Raw genomic sequence first — 18125 nt, forward strand, 5'->3', positions numbered from 1 at the left:
GCACAGACAACCCCACACAGTGGCACGGATTCTCTTTTGAACAGACTTTCCCCAGGCTCCTCTGAGTCTCTTTTTAAATAGGCCTTACCTTGGTCTGTAAGGATCTGAACACACCCGAACATAATTTCTAACAGTTCAAGGCTACATGGATAGATAACCAAGCCCTGTTAAAGAGCCAGCTTGAGAAAACTCATGGCTTCGAAAAGAATTCAGTATTTGTTCCAGCAATGTCTGAAGAAATGCCTGTCTCCCAGCCTCATAGATGGCAGGAGTTCAACTTCCCTTAGTTCCAGTTAGCAAACCCAGAGGGACTAATCACATGGCCCAAGCAGCTCCTTCCTACTTTTTGTAATTTTCCACTTGGCTGATTCCACTCAGTCTCTGCTCAGCCTTTCCCTTCTCCCTCATTTTCCCTTTAAAATGCTGAGTCACCTTGCATAGATCATAGTTCAGTTCAGTTCACGCTGGACCTCTACTGCAATGTTATGTTACCGATAAAACCTGTCCTCACCATGTTAATCAGTACCAACTTTCTTTGTCTTTGACTTTAGCAGAATTTGTTTTTTCTGGCCTTATGATTTAATAGCTACAGACAGGTGGGAATGAAGACCAGCCTATGTGACACTTATCTCTGGGTTCTAGTACTATTGAACAGCAATTTAAGTATTAGGGATTTACAAATGTGTTTAATTTATTGCCAAACCCTGGCATAAGTCAAAATAAATGTTTATAATTAATCACTAAAATACGAGGTAATGATCCACCTCAGGAAGCAGAGTATGTGACTGCAATTATAATCTTTAAAGCCTTCTGTTTAGAAAGCATGCTTGCTTGAACTTCAAGTTTCTAGGCAAATGTAAGGGTCATTTGTAAAAGCTGAGTATTTCCTGTTGCCAATAAGAATAGAGACATTTTCTTCTATGCTCATTTCTTAGACTTTTTTTTTGCAATTATAATAAAAATTATAAAGTGGTATTGAAGGCTCAGTAAGTACTTTGTAAGGTAGAGGAACAGAAGGATTAATTTAGGGGCAATGAAAACCAGTGATATGGTGGCAATTTAGGCAGTTGAACAAGTGCATAGCACGTATGGAATTCCAGTGTTTTTTTTTTAATTTTTTTAAATTATTACTATTATACTTTAAGTTTTAGGGTACATGTGCACAATGTGCAGGTTTGTTACATATGTATACATGTGCCCTGTTGGTGTGCTGCACCCATTAACTCGTCATTTAGCATTAGGTATATCTCCTAATGCTGTCCCTCCCCCCTCCTCTGACCCCACAACAGTCCCCAGAGTGTGATGTTCCCCTTCCTGTGTCCATATGTTCTCCTTGTTCAATTCCCACCTATGAGTGAGAACATGTGGTGTTTGGTTTTTTGTCCTTGTGATAGTTTACTGAGAATGATAGTTTCCAGTTTCATCCATGTCCCTATAAAGGACATGAATTCATCATTTTTTATGGCTGCATAGTATTCCATGGTGTATATGTGCCACATTTTCTTAATCCAGTCTATCGTTGTTGGACATTTTGGTTGGTTCCAAGTCTTTGCTATTGTGAATAGTGCCTCAATGAACATACGTGTGCATGTGTCTTTATAGCAGCATGATTTATAGTCCTTTGGGTATATACCCAGTAATGGGATGGCTGGGTCAAATGGTATTTCTAGTTTGAGATCCCTGAAGAATTGCCACACTGACTTCCACAATGGTTGAACTAGTTTACAGTCCCACCAACGGTGTCAAAGTGTTCCTATTTCTCCACATCCTCTCCAGCACCTGTTGTTTTCTGACTTTTTAATGATGGCCATTCTAACTGGTGTGAGATGGTATCTCATTGTGGTTTTGATTTGCATTTCTCTGATGGCCAGTTATGAGCATTTTTTCATGGGTTTTTTGGCTGCATAAATGTATTCTTTTGAGAAGTGTCTGTTCATGTCCTTTGCCCACTTTTTGATGGGGTTTTTTCTTGTAAATTTGTTTGAGTTCATCATAGATTCTGGATATTAGCCCTTTGTCAGATGAGTAGGTTGCAAAAATTTTCTCCCAATTTGTAGGTTGCCTGTTCACTCTGATGGTAGTTTCTTTTTCTGTGCAGAAGCTCTTTAGTTTAATTAGATCCCATTTGTCAATTTTGGCTTTTGTTGCCATTGCTTTTGGTGTTTTAGACATGAAGTCCTTGCCCATTCCTATGTCCTGAATGGTATTGCCTAGGTTTTCTTCTAGGGTTTTTATGGTTTTAGGTCTCACATGTAAGTCTTTAATCCATCTTGAATTAATTTTTGTATAAGGTGTAAGGAAGGGATCCAGTTTCAGCTTTCTACATGTGGCTAGCCAGTTTTCCCAGCACCATTTATTAAATAGGGAATACTTTTCCCATTGCTTGTTTTTGTCAGGTTTGTCAAAGATCAGATAGTTGTAGATATGTGGCATTATTTCTGAGGGCTCTGTTCTGTCCCATTGATCTATGCCTCTGTTGTGGTACCAGTACCATGCTGTTTTGGTTACTGTAGCCTTGTAGTATAGTTTGAAGTCAGGTAGCATAATGCCTCCAGCTTTATTCTTTTGGCTTAGGATTCACTTGGCGATGCGGGCTCTTTTTTGGTTCCATATGATCTTTAAAGCAGTTTTTTCCAATTCTGTGAAGAAAGTCATTGGTAGCTTGATGGGGATGCCATTGAATCTATAAATTACCTTGGGCAGTATGGCCATTCTCACAATATTGATTCTTCCTACACATGAGCATGGAATGTTCTTCCATTTGTTTGTATCCTCTTTTATTTCATTGAGCAGTGGTTTGTTGTTCTCCTTGAAGAGGTCCTTCACATCACATGTAAGTTGGATTCCTAGGTATTTTATTCTCTTTGAAGCAATTGTGAATGGGAATTCACTCATGATTTGGCTCTCTGTTTGTCTGTGATCAGTGTACAAGAATGCTTGTGATTTTTATACATTGATTTTGTATCCTGAGACTTTGCTGAAGTTGCTTATCAGCTTAAGGAGATTTTAGGCTGAGACAATGGGGTTTTCTAGATATACAATCATAACATCTGCAAACAGGGACAATTTGACTTCCTCTTTTCCTAATTGAATACTCTTTATTTCCTTCTCCTGCCTGATTGCCCTGGCCAGAACTTCCAGCACTATGTTGAATAGGAGTGGTGAGAGAGGGCATCCCTGTCTTGTGCCAGTTTTCAAAGGGAATGCTTCCAGTTTTTGCCCATTCAGTATGATATTGGCTGTGGGTTTGTCATAGATAGCTCTTATTATTTTGAGATACGTCCCATCAATACCTAATTTATTGAGAGTTTTTAGCATGAAGGGTTGTTGAATTTTGTCAAAGGCCTTTTCTGCATCTATTGAGATAATTATGTGGTTTTTGTCTTTGGTTCTGTTTATATGCTGGATTACATTTATTGATTTGCGTATGTTGAACCAGCCTTGCATCCCAGGGATGAAGCCCACTTGATCATGGTGGATAAGCTTTTTGATGTGCTGCTGGATTCTGTTTGCCAGTATTTTATTGAGGATTTTTGCGTCATTGTTCATCAAGTTTATTGGTCTGAAATTCTCTTTTTTCATTGTGTCTCTGCCAGGCTTTGGTATCAGGATAATGCTGGCCTCATAAAATGTGTTAGGGAGGATTCCCTCTTTTTCTATCGATGGAATAGTTTCAGAAAGGATGGTACCAGTTCCTCCTTGTACCTCTGGTAGAATTCGGCTGTGAATCCATCAGGTCCTGGACTCTTTTTGGTTGGTAAGCTATTGATTATTGCCACAATTTCAGAGCCTGTTATTGGTCTATTCAGAGTTTCAACTTCTTCCTGGTTTAGTCTTGGGAGGGTGTATGTGTCGAGGAATGTATCTATTTCTTCTATATTTTCTAGTTTATTTGCGTAGAGGTGTTTGTAATATTCTTTGATGGTAGATTGTATTTCTGTGGAATCAGTGGTGATATACCCTTTATCATTTTTTATTGCGTCTATTTCATTCTTCTCTCTTTTCTTCTTTATTAGTCTTGCTAGCAGTCCATCAATTTTGTTGATCTTTTCAAAAAACCAGCTGCTGGATTCATTAATTTTTTGAAGGGTTTTTTGTGTCTCTATTTCCTTCAGTTCTGCTCTGATTTTAGTTATTTCTTGCCTTCTGCTAGCTTTTGAATGTGTTTGCTCTTGCTTTTCTAGTTCTTTTAATTGTGATGTTAGGGTGTCAATTTTGGATGTTTCCTCCTTTCTCTTGTGGGCATTTAGTGCTATAAATTTCCCTCTACACACTGCTTTGAATGTGTCCCAGAGATTCTGGTATGTTGTGTCTTTGTTCTCGTTGGTTTCAAAGAACATCTTTATTTCTGCCTTCATTTCATTATGTACCCAATAGTCATTCAGGAGCAGGTTGTTCAGTTTCCATGTAGTTGAGCGGTTTTGAGTGAGTTTCTTAATCCTGAGTTCTAGTTTGATTGCACTGTGGTCTGAGAGACAGTTTGTTATAATTTCTGTTCTTTTACATTTGCTGAGGAGAGCTTTACTTCCAACTATGTGGTCAATTTTGGAATAGGTGTGGTGTGGTGCTGAAAAAAATGTATATTCTGTTGACTTGGGGTGGAGAGTTCTGTAGATGTCTATTAGGTCCACTTTATGTAGAGCTGAGTTCAATTCCTGGATATCCTTGTTAACTTTCTGTCTCGTTGATCTGTCTAATGTTGACAGTGGGGTGTTAAAATCTCCCATTATTATTGTGTGGGAGTTTAAGTCCCTTTGTAGGTCACTGAGGACTTGCTTTATGAATCTGGGTGCTTCTGTGTTGGGTGCATAGATATTTAGGATAGTTAGCTCTTCTTGTTGAATTGATCCCTTTACCATTATGTAATGGCCTTCTTTGTCTCTTTTGATCTTTGTTGGTTTAAAGTCTATTTTATCAGAGACTAGGATTGCAACCCCTGCCTTTTGTTTTCCAGTTGCTTGATAGATCTTCCTCCATCCCTTTATTTTGAGTCTATGTGTATCTCTGCACGTGAGATGGGTTTCCTGAATACAGCACACTGATGGGTCCTGACTCCTTATCCAGTTTGCCAGTCTGTGTCTTTTGATTGGAGCATTTAGCCCATTTACATTTAACGTTAATATTGTTATGTGTGAATCTGATCCTGTCATTATGATGTTAGTTGGTTATTTTGCTCGTTAGTTGTTATAGTTTCTTCCTAGCCTCGATGGTCTTTACAATTTGGCATGTTTTTGCAGTGGCTGGTACCTGTTGTTCCTTTCCATGTTTAGTGCTTCCTTCAGGAGCTCTTTTAGGGCAGGCCTGGTGGTGACAAAATCACTCAGCGTTTGCTTGTCTGTAAAGTATTTTATTTCTCCTTCACTTATGAAGCTTAGTTTGGCGGGATAAGAAATTCTGGGTTGAAAATTCTTTTCTTTAAGAATGTTGAATATCGGCCCCCACTCTCTTCTGGCTTGTAGAGTTTCTGCTGAGAGATCAGCTGTTAGTCTGATGGGCTTCCCTTTGTGGGTAACCCGACCTTTCTCTCTGGCTGCCCTTAACATTTTTTCCTTCATTTCAGCTTTGGTGAATCTGACAATTATGTGTCTTGGAGTTGCCCTTCTCGAGGAGTATCTTTGTGGCGTTCTCTGTATTTCCTGAATCTGAATGCTGGCCTGCCTTGCTAGATTGGGGAAGTTCTCCTGGATAATATCTTGCAGAGTGTTTTCCAACTTGGTTCCATTCTCCCCATCATTTTCAGGTACACCAATCAGACGTAGGTTTGGTCTTTTCACATAGTCCCAAATTTCTTGGAGGCTTTGTTCATTTCTTTTTATTCTTTTTTCTCTAAACTTCCCTTCTCTCTTCATTTCATTCATTTCACCTTCCATCAGCGATACCCTTTCTTCCAGTTGATCGCATCTGGTATTGAGGCTTCTGCAATCTTCCCGTAGTTCTCAAAACTTGGCTTTTAGCTCCATCAGCTCCTTTAAGCCCTTCTCTCCATTGGTTATTCTAGTTATCCATTCTTCTAATTTTTTTTCAAAGTTTTTAACTTCTTTGCTATTGTTTTGAATTTCCTCTCCTAGCTCAGAGTAGTTTGATCGTCTGAAGCCTTCTTCTCTCAACTCATCAAAGTCATCCTCCATCCAGCTTTGTTCCATTGCTGGTGAGGAACTGCGTTCCTTTGGAGGAGGAGAGGTGCTCTGTTTTTTAGAGTTTCCAGTTTTTTTGCTCTGTTTTTTCCCCATCTTTGTGGTTTTATCTACTTTTTGTCTTTGATGATGGTGATGTACAGATGGGTTTTTGGTGTGGATGTCCTTTCTGTTTGTTAGTTTTCCTTCTACCAGACAGGACTCTCAGCTGCAGGTCTGTTGGAGTTCACTACAGGTCCACTCCAGACCCTGTTTGGCTGGGTGTCAGCAGCGGTGGCTGCAGAACAGCAGATTTTCGTGAGACCACAAATTCAGCTGTCTGATAGTTCCTCTGAAAGTTTTGTCTCAGAGGAGTACCCGGTTGAATGAGGTGTCAGTCTGTCCCTACTGGGGGGTGCCTCCCAGTTAGGCTGCTCAGGGGTGAGGGACCCACTTTAGGAGGCAGTCTGTCCATTCTCAGATCTCCAGCTGCGTGCTGGGAGAACCACTACTCTCTTCAAAGCTGTCAGTCAGACAGGGACATTTAAGTCTGTGGAGGTTCTTGCTGAGTTTTTGTTTGTCTGTGCCCTGCCCCCAGAGGTGGAGCCTACAGAGGCAGGCAGGCCTCCTTGAGCTGTGGTGGGCTCCACCCAGTTCGAGCTTCCTGGCTGCTTTGTTTACCTAAGCAAGCCTGGGCAATGGCGGGCGCCCCTCCCCCAGCCTCGCTGCCGCCTTGCAGCTTGATCTCAGACTGCTGTGCTAGCAATCAGCGAGACTCCGTGGGCATAGGGCCCTCTGAGCCAGGTGCGGGGCACAATCTCCTAGTGTGCCGTTTTCCAGGCCCGTTGGAAAAGCGCAGTATTGGGATGGGACTGACCCGATATTCCAGGTGCCGTCTGTTTCCCCTTTCTTTGACTAGGAAAGGGAACTCCCTGACCCCTTGCACTTCCCGAGTGAGGCAATGCCTCGCCCTGCTTTGGCTCGCGCACAGTGCGCTTCACCGACTGTCCTGCACCCACTGTTAGGCACTCCCTAGTGAGATGAAACCGGTACCTCAAGCAGAAATGCAGAAATCACCCGTCTTCTGTGTCGCTGGGGCTGGGAGCTGGAGACCGGAGCTGTTCCTATTCGGCCATCTTGGCTCCACCTCACATTCATCTATTTTCTTTTCAAAGTTTTTAACTTCTTTGCCATTGGTTTGAATTTCCTCCCGTAGCTCGGAGTAGTTTGATTGTCTGAAGCCTTCTTCTCTCAACTCGTCAAAGTCATTGTCCGTCCAGCTTTGTTCCATTGCTGGTGAGGAACTGCGTTCCTTTGGAGAAGGAGAGGTGCTCTGCTTTTTAGAGTTTCCAGTTTTTGTGCTCTGTTTTCTCCCCATCTTTGTAGGTTTTTCTACTTTTGGTCTTTGATGATGGTGATGTACAGATGGGTTTTTGGTGTGGGTGTCCTTTCTGTTTGTTAGTTTTCCTTCTAAGACAGGACCCTCAGCTGCAGGTCTGTTGCAGTTTGCTAGAAGTCCACTCCAGACCCTGTTTTGCTGGGTGTCAGCAGCGGTGGCTACAGAACAGTGGATTTTCATGAGACTGCAAATTCAGCTGTCTGATCATTCCTCTGGAAGTTTTGTCTCAGAGGAGTACCTGGCAGAGTGAGGTGTCAGTCTGTCCCTACTGGGGGGTGCCTCCCAGTTAGGCTGCTCAGGGGTCAGGGACCCACTTGAGGAGGCAGTCTGTCCATTCTCAGATCTCCAGCTGCATGCTGGGAGAACCACTACTCTCTTCAAAGCTGTCAGACAGGGACATTTAAGTCTGCAGAGGTTCCTGCTGTCTTTTTGTTTGTCTGTGCCCTGCCCCCAGAGGTGGAGCCTACAGAGGCAAGTAGGCCTCCTTGAGCTGTGGTGGGCTCCACCCAGTTGTACTTCCTGTCTGCTTTGTTTACCTAATCAAGCCTGGGCAATGGTAAGCGCCCCTCCCCCAGCCTTGCTGCCACCTTGCAGTTTGATTGCAATCTGCTGTGCTATCAATCAGTGAGACTCTGTGGGCTTAGGACCCTCCGAGCCAGGTGCAGGATATAATCTCCTGGTGTACGTTTTTTAAGCCCCTTGGAAGAGCTCAATATTAGGGTGGGAGTCACCCGATTTTCCAGGTGCTGTCTGTTACCCCTTTCTTTGACTAGGAAAGGGAACTCCCTGACCCCTTGTGCTTCCCGAGTGAGGCAATGCCTCGCCCTGCTTCGGCTCATGCACAGTGTGCTGCACCGGCTGTCCTACACCCACTGTTTGGCACTCCCTAGTGAGATGAACCCGGTACCTCAGATGGAAATGCAGAAATCACCCATCTTCTGCGTCGTTCATGCTGGGAGCTGTAGATCAGAGCTATTCCTATTCCTTCTTAGACTATTTTCTTAATAAAAATATTGTATTTGTAAACTCTTCCTTAGTCCTTTTATTATGCATGTCAATTTTTTGAAAAGCTGACTAAGCCCCTTGCCAGAATTGCAACCTGCCAGTGTTGTGTTAAGGGTAAGAGAGACAACTCTTTGGAAATGAAAATATCAAGAAAGATAACTTCCTATCTCCGTGGGCCCCTTGCTCCAAGCAACAACTGCCTGCTTGTCATAAATAATGTTAATTTTCCTTGGGATAAAGGTAACTGTCTAGCACAGAAGGATACCCCAATTGCCAGGTGAATTTAGGATGGAGAATGTTATAAAATGTTATAAAAAGAATGTTTGAAAGAATGTTATAAAAAATGGTGGTGTTAGGCCTTATTACATGAAGACCAGTTATCATTTATCTCAAGAAGATGCATGTAAGGATTGTATTTCTTGGCTATATAAAGGGGTGAGATTTCTTTCTGTCTTTGTAATCTCTTTAGCATATTACCCGTGATACACATTGCAGCCTGGTTTAATGCTTTTTAATATTCATTTATTTATTTATTTGTTTATTTATTTTTGAGACAGAGTCTTGCTCTTTCATCCAGGCTAGAGTATAGTGGCACAATCTTGGCTCACTGCAACCTCCGCCTCCCGAATTCAAGTGATTCACCTGCCTTAGCCTCTCAAGATGCTGGGATTACAGGCACGTACCACCACACCCAGCTAATTTTTGTATTCTCAGTAGAGACGGGGTTTCACCATGTTGGCCAGGCTGGTCTCGAACTCTTGACCTCATGATCCGCCTGCCTCAGCCTCCCAAATTGCTGGGATTACAGGTGTGAGCCACCGCACCCAGCCCTAATGCTTTTTTAATAAGAAAATTGTTTTCTTTATTTTCTACTTTATAGAGAGGAGTTTTGTAGAATGGCAGGAGATTTCATTTTTAACATTATTCTCCAATATAAAGGAGAACAGACTTGACAGTTGTTGTCCCAAATTAGGTAAAAGATTGAGATTGGAGATCCCCATAGGCCCATAATTTCTACCTTTGGTAACATAATGGAAGACATAGAACAACTCTCCCCTACACAGACTCCTTAATGGGACAGCCCAATTACATCCACTGTCCTGAGCACATGGACCCCCTTTCTCTCTATCTTACCCACGTGACTCAGTGAGCAGCTCCAGCCCACATCACAGAACCATATGAAGAATTGAAAACCCCGCTTTCTCAAGAGGGCCAAGGGCAGAGCATGGACATATTCGATTAATACCAAGGAGACATGAGAAAAATGAAAACATTGCCATGACTATATTTTGGTATTCCAGAGTTCCTGCCTCGCTGCTATCAAGAACATCACCCTCACCTCGGGTGCTTCTTGTTGGTAATTCTTCCTCCTTGACCTCACCCTGTTCTGTGGTTGTAAATCCCCACATGTCTTGGTTGAAGGCAGAGTTGAGCTTGAAGGAAACCAAAATATTTCACTCTTGGGAAAGGAAGATAAATCTTAGGGCCCCAAAGTCACTAAGCTAAAGAAAAAAGTCAAGCTGGGAACTGCTCAGCACAAACTTGCCTCCCATTCTATTCAAAGTCACCCCTCTGCTCACCGAGATAATTACATATTTGATTGCCTCCTTTACAGAGGCTAACCAGAAACTCAAAAGAATGCAACCATTTATCTCTTATCTATCTATGATCTGGAAGCCCCCTCCCCACTTCAAGTTGCCCCACCTTTCCAGACTGAACCAATGTTCATCATACATATGTTGATTGATGTATCATGTCTCCCTAAAATGGATGATACCAAGCTGTGCCCTAACCAAGTTGGACACATGTCCTCAGGACCTCCTGAGGGTGTGTCATGGCCATTTGTCCTCAACCTTGGCAAAATAAACTCTCTATATTAACTGAGATCTCTCTCAGATTTTGGGGGGTACATACTCTAAAAGAAAGAATTTTGACAAATTTCAAGATGGCCATTCAAAAGGGCAGGAAATACAAGAACAGCTGAAAACTGTCTTTTATGAGAGAGGCTTGTACCGGTACAGAAACTCTGCTTGGATGCAGCCAGGCTTTCTCTGAGGCTTTCCCTTGGATTTAGGAAAGATTAACTGATGGTCTGACATCTTTAAAGGTCTGAAGAAAACATTTTCCATCTCTTCTCTTAAGTGCTGCTATCTATGAGGTTTCATTGACATAATGTGCAAGAAAATTAAATTTTGGGACCCCAAACTCTTTTAGCCAAAGAGAAAATTCTAACCAGGAACTGGGTCACAAAAACCTGCCTCCCTCTTCTGGTTCCTAAATAAGATGGCTACAGGATGAAAGGCTACCCACCTCCCTCGTATTTTGTCCACAAGGAAATTCCTGGTGAGCTGTTGAAACTTCACCATGGTGATGCAAATCCATAGCTTATCTTTACAGTTGCGGTCACCCCACAGACACAAATGCATTTCTGATTGTTCCCCTACCCCATTTTGTCTGTGTTATCTTATGTAAAATGCAGATTCCCCATATTTTTCCTCTGCCCCCTGTTGTTGATGTGAGAACTGTGTGCTTCTCAATATCCTGCCCTTTCCCCTTTAAATTTGGAGCCCTCAAAATCATCTTCAGAGAAAGGCATAGACCTGTCTCCTGGGTGCATCCTCAACTTTGGCAAATAAATCTCCTAAAATTACTGAGACCTGTCTCATCATTCTTTGGTTGACAATAACAAGACCTCTGCTAGCCAGACCTCCTCTTTTCTCCCTCCCATAACCTGTGTTGTCACTACAATCTGTTTTGCCAAGATTTAAGCCCCTCTCTCATTTTTTCCATAAACTTAGATGGTTTACACGTTGCTCTGTGGTTCTCCCCTACACATGGTCATAAGTTTGTGTGCCTTTTCTCTTTCTAATCTGCCTTTTGTTAGGTGAATTTTTAGTGAACTTCAGAAGGTAGAGAAAATGTTTTCCCTCGGCCCCCACCAGCATGATCACTCTCCCACAGAAAGACCCAAATGAAGTGGCCCCTACATCTAACGCCATGGCCCCCCTTGAGTGAAGTATTTCTCACTATGTTTTAGGAAATGTCATAAATAAGTTTTTGTTTTTTTTTTTAACACCCTGTTGGACCATAAAGGATTGATCTACTGGTAGACACTTACTCTCAATCAGAGCTTTTCCCAAGGGAATTTGTCATGTGGAAAAAAGCTCAAGGAATGACCAGGCATTGTGGCTCATGCCTGTAATCCCAGCACTTTGGGAGGCTGAGGCGGGCGAATCACCTGAGGTTGGGAGTTCGAGACCAGCCTGACCAACATGGAGAAACCCTGTCTCTACTAAAAATACAAAATTAGCTGGGCGTGGTGGCGCATGCCTGTAATCCCACCTACTCGGGAGACTGAGGCAGGAGAATCGCTTGAACCCAGGAGGCAGAGGTTGCGGTGAGCCAAGATCATGCCATTGCACTCTAGCCTGGGCAATAAGAGTGAAACTCCATCTCAAAAAAAAAAAAAAAAAAAAGTCAAGGAATATGGGAGTCATGGAGGCTTGGATGTATTACTGGGGGGCTCTAGAGAGATGGAGGAGCCACGGGTTGCTGGGGCTAAGATATCCTGAGCTGCACTGGTTTCTGAGCTATTCAAATCACAGTTGTTTCACCCTTTTCTTTATTTTTGGAGTCACCCAGGATCCTTTTAGCAACCACCTTTCACTTGCATTTGAGCCTGTTTTTACTGTTGCAAACACACAAAACACACTTAAATTAGATGCTGTAACAGTAGTTCTCAAATCACAGCAACAACTCTAGTAGTTGTATCCTAGGAAATTAAAATTCTGTGTTACCTACTTGCTATGGTTTGATGTGTTCTCCAAAGTCCATGTGTTGGAAACTTAATCCTCAATGCAATAGTGTTGAGAAGTGGGACCTTTAAGTGATAATTAGGTCATGAGAGATTTGCCCCATGCATGAATTATTGCTATTATCTCAGAGGCGAGTTAGTTATCAGGGGTTGAAATCCTGATAAGAAGATGAGTTTGTTCTGTCTCTCTCTCTCTCGACTCCAGAATTGTAAAAAACCAATCTCTGTTCTGTATAAATTACCCAGTCTCAGGTATTCCATTATATTAGCAGGAAATGGACTAAGACACGACTTTATAAAATTTTGCAATTTCCAATATTCAGCTTTCCCTTGATCCAGCATCATCTACATTTTTCTTTGCTTGTTACTGATGGTGAAATTTTCCTGTTGTCTCTCACTTATGGCTTACACTATCACATGCTCTCTACTAATTCATGCCTTCTATTTCCTTCTGTTGCTCTTTTGTAAACATCTCTTTTCATGTGTCTCATTTTTAGGCTCTCTAAGACATATTGTAAAACTCAGTTGATTCCTCACTATCATGCATAGAGCTCTGTTCGGGGGAAGTTCTCCCTCCTGACCTGCTACGCCAATACCCAGCCAAAGGAGCGCTGCCTTTGCTTTATTTGCACACTCCTGTTTTACACAGTCATGCCCAGAATTGTGTGGCTACTTGGCGCATGTAATGAAAAATCTGGTTTTTGAAGTCATGCATAAAATTAAAATCTCTTTGTATTTGGTTGTCTCACATCCACTGTGGTCCCTGTTTCAGCACCTCATTGGGATTATTAAACTCATTAAATTCTTTACATGAACTTGAATTGTTCATAGAAATCTCTAGCCATTTCCCTGGTTAAACAGGATATTCTTTTTTTTTCACTAAAGAACATTTTGTGGTGGTTTAGTGATGAGGTTAATATTTCCCTCTTTTCCACCTCCACATTGGAAAAACCACGTTGTACTGAGTTTTGAGGAGCAAAGAACTAATCACGTGACCAAAGGGGCCTTGTATCCCCACAAGCCCTGGGTATTTTTCTGTCATAGAGAGAAGAGGGTCTGTATGGATACCTGAAAATGTGATTTTATATATTCTTGGCATCCAGGGGAGAAAAGTCAATAAGCAAAGAAGCTACAGTTATCTCCCCAGAAATTAATGGATCATGTCAAGACTATAGGTTTTCATTTCCTTCTGTTGCTTGTTAGAATGATGTTCTTGTGGGAAACTGGAGTTCCACAATTCCCATTTCTTCTTGACTCCCTACCCTAGCTAAGTACTTTATTCTTAAGAGACTTGGCACCAAGTCACTTTGTCCTATTATGGAAATGCAAGATTTGTCTTTTGGAGGGATTTCTGAAGACAATGGGTAAGACATTAAAGTTGATTTAATTGCTTGCCTGTCTGGGCAAGGAGTTTGGTTTTTGCTGAACATTCCCCTTACTAAAATGGCAGGATGGTTTTGATTGTCATTGAAACTAACCAAACATTTAATCTTTTTCCCTTTAGAGAAAAAAGAAAAAAAAAAAAGGTGCAGCCCACCGCCAGTGCTCATTTAGTTTTACATTGACATGTTCTTTGAGGCTGAAGCAAATCTGACCGATTTTCAATGTAAAAATAACATATAAAAACTGTTCTCGGAGTTATTTCTAAACAGAACTAAGATCAGAATTGTTTGAATCATCAGAAACGTCTCTTTTGAAAAATCGATTCATCAAATGAATCTTCAGCCAACAACTGTTCAAGAAGGATGTGAATATCACAGGTAAGAATTCTACATTTTCTAAGATGTAACATTGTCAGTGATCTGAAAATATGATCACTATATTTTGTAAATAGAAATACCATTACAAAAACAGAAAGCTACAAAAGGAATGATGTCTTTTGTTTCCAAAGTCAACATACTAGAGTGATTCAAAAATAATAAGTCAGGTGCAGTGGCTCATGCCTTTAATCCCAACACTTTGGGCGGCTGAGGCGGGTGGATCACTTGAGGTTGGGAGTTCGAGACCAGCCTGGCCAACCTCGTCTGGCCAGTGAATGGTGGTGAAATCTCGTCTCTACTGAAAATATAAAAATTAGCCAGGTATGGTGGCATGTGCCTGTAGTCCCTGCTACTCGGGAGGCTGAGGCAGGTAGAATCACTTGAACCTGGGAGGCGGACGTTGCAGTGAACTGATGTTGTGCCACTGCACTCCAGCCTGGGCAACAGAGCAAGAATCTGTCTCAGATAATAATAACCATAATCATAATCATAAAAGCGAGATATTTCGTGGCAAAGTTTTCTCAGGGTAAACTGCCACCACAAGTGCCACTGGTGAGAATTCTCGGGTCAAATGGAAAAAGGGTTAAATGCAAGGCAGGTCATCAGCAAAGTACAGTACCTGTTTGTGAGTTGATTTTCTCTCCAGTCCAACATATCCCTCAATATGATTTTTAAATAGAATAGGGATCTCACTGGGGGATATGCAAGTAATTTAAATTTGTTCACATATAGGCAAGGCCCAGAGAGGTTAAGAGCACATGTGGTTTAAATGCTGTTATCTCTGCTTTGTGAATAGCGTGGTAAGTTGAAAACATTTGCCATTGAAGCAAGGGACTATTTGCCTCAAGGTTAAATAAGACACGAAGAGCTTCAGATGCCTGGTCTGCAGTGATGAGTAGAACAGGCCCTTCTGCTGTCGGGTGCAGACATTTCTCCTCTACCTTCTTTAAGGCATTAACATTCACTAGACGTGTTCATCTAAAGGTGTCTCAATAGTGTTAACTCCAGTCTCCTTGTGAGTCTTGCTGACTCACCATGACTAGAGGACTTCGATGGCATGCTAGACCTTCCAGTCAGTAGGCTGGATCATTGTACTTGTTCTGAGCTGCACAGGTGTTTTACTTTTGTGCCAGGTGGTTGGAAATAGGCACATAAAATGGAGCCATTTGTTTTAAAATCATTTCGTTTATTGATGCTCTTGGCCAGTGTGTCTGAGGGTGGCATCTGCCTTCCCAGGAGGCAAGAGTGGGGCCCCCAGCTGAGGAGCTCATGGTGCTCTCTTAGCTTTCAAGACTTGTCATACAGGGTGCAGTAAAACAAAGTGTGCCACTCAAAATGTACTTTTTTGGTATATTTTGATCTTGCTGTTAAGAGGGGCTACAGTTCAGAGAGGCTGCAGACACAGAAATAGCCCTGAAAAGCTTTCTTCTCTGGCAGAGATTTGCAAGTGCTGAGGAAATATACATTAGTGAAGTGAACAGAGGATAAAAGCCTTTCTCTGAGGCCCCCACTTATCTGCCTAATTGGATCAAGGAAAGATTAACTCCCAGGAAAAACAGACTAAGATCCTGACACTTTAAAGGTCTGACTGAGAAACTTCTCCATAGGCCACCGTCTATCTTCCTGAGGGCAGCTTGGGGAGCCCCTGAGAGACTCACATCTGTGTGGGGATAGCCTTTGCTCACCATGCGTACCTCTCCCTCTCCCCCATTACCTGAGACCCCACCTCCCCGAGAGACCCCAAGCCCCTATTCTCTCTGTAGCCTCAGGATGTGATGAAATCTTCAATCATCTGGTCCTGCTTAGAGTCTCATATTTGCTGCTCCATGTACATGTATATAAATTTATATGCATTTTATGTTAATTATTCCATTGTCAGTGTGTCTTATGTAATCAAGTCACCAAAACTTCAGAAGGGCAAGGAAAGAAAATTCTCTTTGCACCTGCAGGGGTGTCTGCATGGTATGCAAACCAGAAAAATTAAAGGGAAATAATGAATCAGAGTCAGGGAATTAGCAAACATGACCTGGACAGTGGCAATGAAGGAGTTGTGCACGGCCTCTATACTGGTATTTACGTAACTGAGGTCCATCAGTGCCAAGATCTTTGTCTTTTTTCTTCCCTTCCCTCTCACTGCACGTGTCTGGACATAGGCCAAGGTTTAGTAAGAGCATCTGGTTAAGATGCGGAGATGGGAAACAGTGTGGGAATGTGAATGAGTGTGTGTGAAAATGTTAACAATTGTGTTGAGAAAAAAATCCTTGTGCAAGTATACTTACTTGCACAATTATCACCTTTAGTTTTGTAATTATTTCTCAGAACCTGGCTGGGTGCGGTGGCTAATGTCTGTAATCCCAGCACATTGGAAGGCTAAGGCAAGTGGATTGCTTGAGGCCAGGAGTTCATGACCAGCCTGGCCAACATGGTGAAACCCCATCTTTAATAAAAATACAAAAATTAGCTGGGCATGGTGGCATGCACCTGTAGTCCCAGCTACTCATGGGGCTAAGGCAGAAGAATCGTTTGAACCCAGGAGGTGCAGGTTGCAGTAAGCTGAGATTGTACCACTGCACCACTCCAGCCTGGGTGACAGAGTGAGACTCCGTTTCAAACAAACAAACAAACAAGAGATTTCACAGAGCCTGTCATTGAATGTGTAGTGTTTAGGAAGGATGGAAGGATCTTAAGGAAGCCACCATCTGTGTCTCACTTTCTTCTTGGTGTTAGATGAACTTTCTCATTGACACCTGACAGGAAGAGCCTCTCTATTGGACCACCATGTTTGGGCTCACTGTGTAGTAACAAACCAACACACCAAAATAACGGGAGTTGCCACTGACAAAGAGTTGAATAATCAAATGACGGCCAAAGGAGGAGGTAGGATGCAACCTCAAATTCACTGCCCCAAGGAGTTTTAGAATGGGGTTTTCAAGGGACTTCTGGCAGATAGAGAGGGCTGAGGAGTGGGGGGTTGCTGATTAGTTAAGGTGTGGGGGATGAAAACATAAAGATATAGTAAGTGCATTCTAGGATCAAATCATTTCCTTAAAGTGGGTATTTACACAGGATGGCATCAGTGGATCTGTTGGAATGCAGGATCTGGAAAATGTGGAAAACTTGAAACTTCTTCACATTACAGAAGTTATCTATAGAAGTTAGGGCCTTGTAATACAGGCTATAAGCTGTAAGCAGCTATAAGAAAGCGGCCTGTGGGCCAAGCTGGTTAATGTTTAACTACCCTTCTACTCAAAAACTTACGATTTTGCTAAAAACCTAGACATTCATTCAGTTTTATTGATTCTATAAGGATGGTGTCACCTTCATTAAACACATTCGTTCTGAGGGACAGTTGGGCTGCAGTGGCCATTGACTTATGTGACCAAAATGCTTGCATTGACCAAAAACTTTCTTTCCCACGAATAAAAATATTCCTCCAAAATAAGAACTTGATTTTGAGAGTCTCTGAAAAACAATCATTGTATATAAGAAACATATTTTGTGGTTAATGACAACATAATTTTACTTTACTCAGGGAAGGCTGTTTCTCTCAGTACATCGTTCAACTTTGGCACCAGCCAACATTCTCAGGACTCACATAAAGCCAACCAACTAAGCAAAATCCTGAATATTGTTCACTAATCCTGATTCTGCCTCCTTTCTAGGTGTGAATTCAAAAGCAGAATTACTCCCCATTTTCTTCCCTCTCCTGTGTCTCTCCCCTGAGGCTTCTCTGCAAAGCATCACTGCCCAGCTTAGCGTCTGTCCTGGGTACTGGTAATAATGTGGTACCATTCATCCTCTCCTAGCATTCGATCACTCATCAGGAGCCCTCAGCTCCATGGGGAAGAGGACAGAAGAAGAAACCAGTGAGATCCTGATTTCTTGATTCTTTCTGTCAATATTTTTTCTAATATCTCCAAGTTGCAAGAGAGAAGTAGAAGCTACATGGCATTCACCCTAAACCTACTTGCATGATGCATTCTGTTTGTCTTAGAAGGATCATTATACTTTATCATAAGAGGAAAAAACATTCT

The sequence above is a fragment of the Hylobates moloch genome, unplaced genomic scaffold (genome assembly GCF_009828535.3).
Source record: "Hylobates moloch isolate HMO894 unplaced genomic scaffold, HMol_V3 SCAFFOLD_2, whole genome shotgun sequence".
Lineage (NCBI taxonomy): Eukaryota > Metazoa > Chordata > Mammalia > Primates > Hylobatidae > Hylobates > Hylobates moloch.